The sequence below is a fragment of the Paroedura picta genome, chromosome 1, assembly GCF_049243985.1.
Source record: "Paroedura picta isolate Pp20150507F chromosome 1, Ppicta_v3.0, whole genome shotgun sequence".
NCBI classification, from domain to species: Eukaryota; Metazoa; Chordata; class Lepidosauria; order Squamata; family Gekkonidae; genus Paroedura; species Paroedura picta.
The window spans coordinates 67,343,511-67,351,376 of NC_135369.1; positions in this window are offsets into that span (position 1 = coordinate 67,343,511).

The window sequence follows — 7,866 nt, forward strand, 5'->3', positions numbered from 1 at the left end:
AGCAAAGGAGAGGAAATTTTGACTGGATGGAGAGAAGAAAGGAAAGAGTAAATGCTGTTGGGATTGCAAGACACAAAGAAGGAGACAAAATGAAGACAGTGTGGGGAGTAGGTTCTGTATGGGTCTGAAGGGGGGTCTGATTCAGTCTCCTATGAATCCTTGTAGGTCTCTGAGTTCTTTAATTGTAGCAATGCAAATCACTGCTTGGCACTTCTGTAAAATGAGACTCCACTATCTATGTTTAGAATGGAATTATTTTGGAATTCAGTGATATTCTATTATAATATTATAGGAATGCCTGCCTTAAATAGCAGATTTTTGAATTTCTTTCATCTTGGTTGTTTGCAACCAGAAGAGCAGTCTTCCCTATACTCCTAATGCATCACTGTAGACTGATGGGAAATGTCAAGAAGTGATTGGCTAAGAAAGGAGGTAGAAAGTAACTGATTCAGATAACATTGCATTCTCATTAATATTGTTGACTCTCCTCGTCTGGGAAATGGATTCCATTGGATACTGCTAGTAAGAGACAATTCATTAGTTAAAGAACTGCAGTTTAAACTGCTTTAGCTGACTGCATTTTAAAAGCATCAATTATTTGAATGTAGCAGCACCTCAATAACTAAGATTGCATCACAAGTCACAGGAGATAAAATGTTAATTTCTGAAGAGAGTAATTTAAACAAAACTTTCTAGGGATTTTGGCTCTAATCGTTTTTCAGTGCAGGTTTTAAAAACGCTTAAAATTAATTATTTTTGCAATAAAAGAATCCAACATATGAATAAAATCCAAACGAATACAATACAGGGCCATTGATTATACTATAGAAAGTATGTCTTCAAAAACATCTCCTGTTCACTGTAGACCAACAAATCTATAAATCCCACCTTCCCAGAATTATTTATAGTAAGCATAAAAATTAACTAACATAACCATAGAATCATAAAAATCAAAGAGTTGGAAGGGACCTCCAGGGTCATCCAGTCCAACCCGCTTTACAATGAAAGAAATTCACAGCTACCTGCCCTCAAGTTCATGCCTAGATGATGCCCCCCAAACCAGAATCCCTGGCCAATTTAGCCTGGAGGAAATTTGCCATGTGACTTCAAAGTGGCTATTGGAACTCCCCTGGGTATGCAGAGCCTGTTCTTCTGAGGAACTGCTCTGTCAGAAACGTCTTCCAGATAATTAGCTGAACATTTTTTTGAATTAATTGCAACCCACTGGTTCTGATCTGACCCTCTGGGGCTACAGAAAACAACTCTGTCCCATCCTCTATATGACAGTCTTTCAAGTACTTGAAGATGGTTATCATATGACCTCTTATCTGCTCTCCAGGCTAAACAGTCCATGCCCCCTCAAACTTTCCTCATATGACTTGGTCTCTAAAACCTTCACCATCTTTGTTGCACTCCTCTGGACATGTTCTAGTTTGTCTACATCCTTCTTCATTTGTGGGTACCGAAAAATGAACACAGTACTCTAAATGAGATTTGACCAGAGCAGAGGAAAGCAGAACCATCACCTTGCATGATCTGGACACTATAATTCTTTTGATACAGCCCCAAATCCCATTTGCCTTTTGAGCCACTGAGCCACACTGCTGACTCATGTTCAGTCTATGGTCTGCTAAGACCCCTGATACTTTTGCCCATACTACTACCAAGACAGTTATCACCCATTCTATAATGATGCATATGATTTTACCTATCTAAATGCAGAACGTTACATTTTTAACTATTGAAATTAATCTTATTCATTTTAGACCAGTTTTCCAGCCTGTTTAGATCATCCTGTATGTCTTCTGCTATTTGCTGTGCCTCCCAGTTTAGTATCATCTACAAATTGAATAAGCATTTCCTCTATTCCTTCATCCAATTCATTTATGAATATGTTGAACAACACAGGGCCTAGGACAGATTCCTGAGGCACTCCACTTGTCATTCCTCTCCAAGAGCATGAAAAATCATTAATAAGCATTAATAATACAAGCCATCTAGTCCAACCCCCTGCTCAACGCAGGATCAGCCCAAAGCATCCTAAAACTTTGATTCACCTAAAAATAATAGGATCCATGCTACATTTTACCTACTTGTCAACAAATATATTACGTGGAACCTTATCAAAAATGCTGAAATCAAGATAAACTATGTCCACATCATCCCCCTAATCCAGAAAGGCAGTAACAGTCTCAGAAAAAGAAACAAGGTTAGTCTGACATGACTTGTTTTTGAGAGACCCATGCTCGCATTTAGTAATCACAGCCATCTGCTCAAGGACAAATTTTTGATTATTAATTCTAAAATTTTGATAGTTCTAGATGTCAAGCTGATGGGTTGGTAGTTACCCAGATCCTCTTTTGTCCCCTTTTTGAACATTTGCGCTCCTCTAGTCTTCTGGCACTTCACTTGTTCTTCAAGAATTATCAATGATGTAAAGGAGATATAGATTGAAAGGATAAACAAGTTTTCTGATTCACTGAGTCTTTATTAAGTGCACAATCCTATGCATGCTTACTCAGGTACCACTGAGACCTACTTCCCAAGTATGTGTGTATAGGATTGTAATTTAGTATACCACCATTTTGTACTTGTATTTGTGCCTGTTTAAATTGCTTTATTGCTTTATTGGGGGTACTTTTAACTGATAACTTTTAACTGGTACTTTTAACTTGCTTTTTCTGTTTTTGTGACCCTCTGAGAGCCAGTTTCTGGGAGCGGCAGTATAGAAATACAATGATGATAAAATAAAATTAAAATAAAAATAAGTTGCTATCTTAGGGTTGGGAAATTCCCGGAAATTTGGCTGTGGATGATAGAGGGCCATTCCGCATTCGTCCAAAATAGCACAATGGTTACAAATTGAAATCGCTACAGTTTTGCCGTTATGCACAACGTTGTTGACAATCTGCAACACTCCTGAAACCGATCCGCAAAAAGCGCTTCGTTGTAGCGCTTTCAGGGAAATCCCAAAATGTGGATTCACCCTCCGGAAAGCGCTACACTCCTGCAACCAATCTGCAACACTAGCGGAAAAGTTCTGTGCATTACCATTGTTGTGGTTTCTGCAAAGTCCCTCCCCCTGGCTCTCTCCTCTGATCTTCCGGCGAAGCGATCGCCATTTTTTTTTTCTCAGAGCGAGCGGAGATCAACGCAACGGCAAGCCTTCGTTTACCCAGCGAGGCTTCCCTGGCTGCAGTCCCTCTGTTTAAGGTCACCAAGCACAAGCAACATAGAGGCCTGTTTGCTGATTTATTTTCCCTTTATTTTTCACACTATTTTCGGCCGAAAATCGTGCCCGTGAGGGGGGGTATTTTTTTTTCACTCGGGGGGGAGCGTGGCAACGATGAAACGGCAGCTCAAACACCACCTACTAGCTGGATGGGTCTCTCCGTTGCAACGAATCAACGCAGATTCGTTGCAACGTGTGTGGTTTTTTTTTTTTTTAACCTTCCTTAAAGGGAAAGGGGCTGTTTGGGAGCATGATAACGGCCACCCATTGGCTGCTTGACGGCCAGGGGCGGGACACAGCTCGGCAATATCGCTTCCTGGCTAGCAATTTTTGCCGAGACCGGAAACCTGTGGGAAACGATAGAAACGCAACTGGATTCCACTACAAAGGCAGGTATGCATAATGACGAATTCCACTATTTAAAATGGCGATTTTTCATTCCGCAAACAATTTGCAACATGGATCCCGGTGCGGAATGGCTCTGAGTTTAAGTAGTGAAGGGAACTCAGCAAGGGTATTATGACATAGATTCTACACTCCAAAGCAGCCATTTTCACCAGGAAAACTGATTTGTGTAGTCTGGGGATAATGTGTAATTTTGGAAGAATACCAGCCCTCACTTAGAGGTCAGCAATCTTAGGTTTTAAAAAGGCATTGTTACTTCCTTGAAAGCAAATCTGTCAATGGGATGATTGCCTGCAAGCAGGCTGTTTACTGCCTTCAGTGCTGCCTGCTAAGCTTAGGGCTAATTGGCTGTGAATTGGCAGTAGAGACCTTAGGCTTGGGATAGATTTCCAAGGTATAAACTTTTGAGAGTCAAAAGAGCCATCTTGTTGTAGTAGTTAAGAACAGTGATCTGTAATCTGGAGAACAGAAATGGATTCCTCACTCTTCCACATGGAGCTGGCTGGGTAATTTTGAGCCAGACACTGTTCTCTCAGAGCTCTCACAGCATCACCCAACTCACAGGGTGTCTATTGTGGGGACAGGAAGAGTAAGTGATTGTAAGCTGCTCTGAGACTCAGGTAGTGAAAAGTGTGGTGTAAAAATCAGGTCTTTTTATTCTCATTTCATTTCATTCATTTTTATTCCATGCCTGTTCTTAATTAAACATTTGTACTGAAATTCAAAATTTGGTGCATGTGCAATTTTGTTTTTTTTTTCATGTCAAAAGTCTTGCAATCATCCTTTGATCCTTAACTTTGAGAGTTTGCTTTGGCAAAGGAATGAAGTTTTATAATAAAACTTATTGGATTATCACATTTCATTAGCTAATGCTAAACACAGATTGCTAATGCATGTCAGCTGTCAGTTAAATATTCCTTTTCACATGTCAAATACTGTCAGATATTGACTGCTGTAGCATAAACCTTTGGATGTCAGACGCTGATGTTCATCATAATGTTTGACAAATATTTGCTCATCCAACTGCTATATGGAAGAGATTCACTGTCAATATTTAAAGAGAATTCTTTTGAGGTGAACATGCACTTTAGCTGTGGTGACTTGTACATGTGTAGAATCTAACTTCTTTTCAGTTGCTTGAGCAGAGGAGGAAGCTCTTCTAAGAGTAAAATGACAGGAGCCATCCTCCTACCACAATGGAACCCTTTAATTCCCACTGAGCTGACAGAAGCCGTCAGCTGAACAGCATGTCCTCCCAGTGTGCTTCTGACTGCTTCTGTTTCTACATCCTAGGGTTAAAGTGAAGCAGAAAACAGTTAATTCTTAATGCAAGTGCTTACTTGGGTGCAGTTCCACATTCAAATCATTCATATGGGAAATCATATCATTTCTCATTTGAATGTAGGGATAAAAGGACTGTGCAGCTCCGTCTTGGTGATCCAACATGTCTGTTATCCTAGGCCCTACAGTTCAGAAAGAATTACCTGAATATTACCTTTTATCACTAGTTTAGCCATGGGCTTCATTTTTTTTATGGTACAATGCAGAGTACAATATATCTATGTACTGATTTTTGCTACTTATAGTTTGCCTTTCTCACAGGGTCTCAGGGTGGATGACACAGAGTCAGTCAGTGCTTCCAACAAAATGGGACATTCAGTAACCAATGTATTAAGATTTTAGAAGTCCCAATCATTTATCAAGGTAATTTTGTGAACCAGTCTGTATGGTAAAACTCTGTTACCTACACAGAAGAGCTCTCTTGAATAATTCAGTTTTGCATAGTTTGCAGAAGCCAGAGGCCAGAAGAATAGGAGCTTTCCTGACCTCCACGGGCAGGCTATTCCACAAGGCAGGAGCCAAAACAGAGAAAAACATGTACAGACAATTGTAGATTTTGCCTGCTCCAGGCGGATTCAGATGGTCACATCAACCATATCAAGGGAAGAAGCCATTTCATAGTCTAGGCTGAGTTGGTGGAAAACTTTAGTGCAGCTGCTTTGACTTGCCATTCCAATAACAAAGATGCATTCATTATGACCCCAAGGCTTTCTATTGAGTCAGCAAGGTTCGATTGAACTCCATTAAAAGTGGGGAAAACAATATCCCTCAAGATCTTCATCTTCATCGACCAGGGCCCAATCAGAAACGGCGCCAAAGGCACCGTGTGCATAACTGGGGAGTTCCGGGTTGAGCACCAGAGCCACAATCGAAGTGGCTGCTGGAACGCCGCGGCAAGCAGGAGGGCACCAAAGGGAACAGGGACAGAAAGGTGGCTGGGGAGCCCAAAGGGGAGGGGGATCAGGGGAGCACCACAGGCAGCGGGCCAGGGTGCAGAGCACTGGTGGGGAACAGAGGGCAGCATGTCCCTATCTAGGGATGGCACAGAGGCCACCGCACCGATCACCCACCAATCCCCGAACTCCCCCAACCACAAACAATAGCACAGGTGAGGGGGGTGTATGCAAACAGACAAACTTTATAAAATAGTAAAACAGTATACAACAGTGCAAAACAGTAATACAAACAAGTGTGAACAGCAAGACAAACTCAAAACGCGAGGGGTAAACAGTATTAAAGGGGATGAACTAGGGGGCAGAGGAAACGGGGCAGCAAACAAGGGGAGGGGTGAACTGGGAGCAAACTAAGGGGACGGGAATGCGCGGACACCAGAAACCCCCCCCCCCCAAAGTCCAGCTTCAGGACAGCAGAATCCGTGGAGGCAGCTCACGTTGGTGCTGAGGAGGGTCTGGCAGCAGTGAAGTTGCTTGCTTGCTCCCTCCCCCCTGTGCCCATCGGACCTGGCAGGGCTGTGCCTGTGCAGGCTGCAGCTGCCCTTCCTGGCGTCTGCCTCCAATGTGGCACCCGCTTGCCGACACAGCGGTGCGCTCGCCTCGCTTCCCCTTGGCTCCGCATTGATGCCTCGACGCCCGCTGCTCTGGATTGTGCCGCCGTTACACCCCGTCCCGTGCATAACTGGTTTGCTTCACATCTTCCCCCTCCGCATTTTCCCTGTGACCCGAAATCGCCGTTTCGGCGGCCTTGCATAATGGGCCATAGTGAGAATGTGGCTTTAAGAATCTTTCATGTACTAAAAAGTACAGTATAAAAAACAACTCTTTTTCTTCATGGGAAGACAATTTTAACTGGACCTGCTCTCATGTAGGGTATCAGGGTCACATTCACCTTGGCTTAAGAAGGTACTGGTTAGATCATGCTTGAGGGGGAATTTCCTGCCCTGACACCAAACATTTTGTCAAAGGTTCAGTGTACAATATTAAGACCAGGTGTGAACTCTTTAATGTGTTGGGCCGGTCACAATTTGGGAGAGACCCAAGGCAATCAAAGAAGCTATTAAAGCCAGTCCCAATAAAGTATTGTCAGCATAAATGTTGAAATGTTGAATTAGGGTTTCCCCTAAATCCAGCTGCAAAAGCACACTAAAAGTGCATTATCCAATGTGTGAAGAATAAGCCTAGGAGACCCCAGCAACACATCCAACAATAACTGTGTGGACACAGAGAGGGTTTCCCCTAGTCTATCCTTAGTTGCTAATGTAAGGAGCATAAGGTTAATCCAATAATAGCTTGAACTGAGAGTCTGTAGAAGGAGTCACAGAAGATAATAGCCAAGTCCCCTCACTGGCTAGTTGTATGGGGTTGGTGGAGGACTGTTTAACTGCAGGGGAGGAGGTTAGGTTGGGACAGACACACCATATCATTTTCTTCCAACGATGTTTCCATTGTGCAAGCCAGGTCAATGTCTTCTTCCTGCAACATTTCATAGAGGTGTGCAGTTCTGTGCCTCACTGATCTGGTGTTACACAATATTAGTGCGAACTTCAGGAAATAGGGCCCTTGGTATCATCAACTTTCATGATGAAGTAGTCCAGCAACACAGTTATGATGTGTTGAGGTTGCAGATGACCAACACAAATAGTTCTGTGTCAGCACAGCTTCCGGCTTCCAGGTAAGCAACTGGTGTAGTTTTTTTTCTCTCTCTCCAACCTCAGTACATTTTCTTGAGATGCTATCCGGTCTTCCATTTTAGCACTTGCAGTTATTTTTCTCCACCTATTTTTTAGGAAGAGGAACAAGTTCTATCTAAGAATTCTCAAGAGCTACCTTAGGAACATACATATTGCTAAGGAACGTAACAATAGCCATCTCAACGTTGTCAGAGTTAATGTGGGAGCATGTAGTAAACAATTTCCTAGTCTTGACCAAATC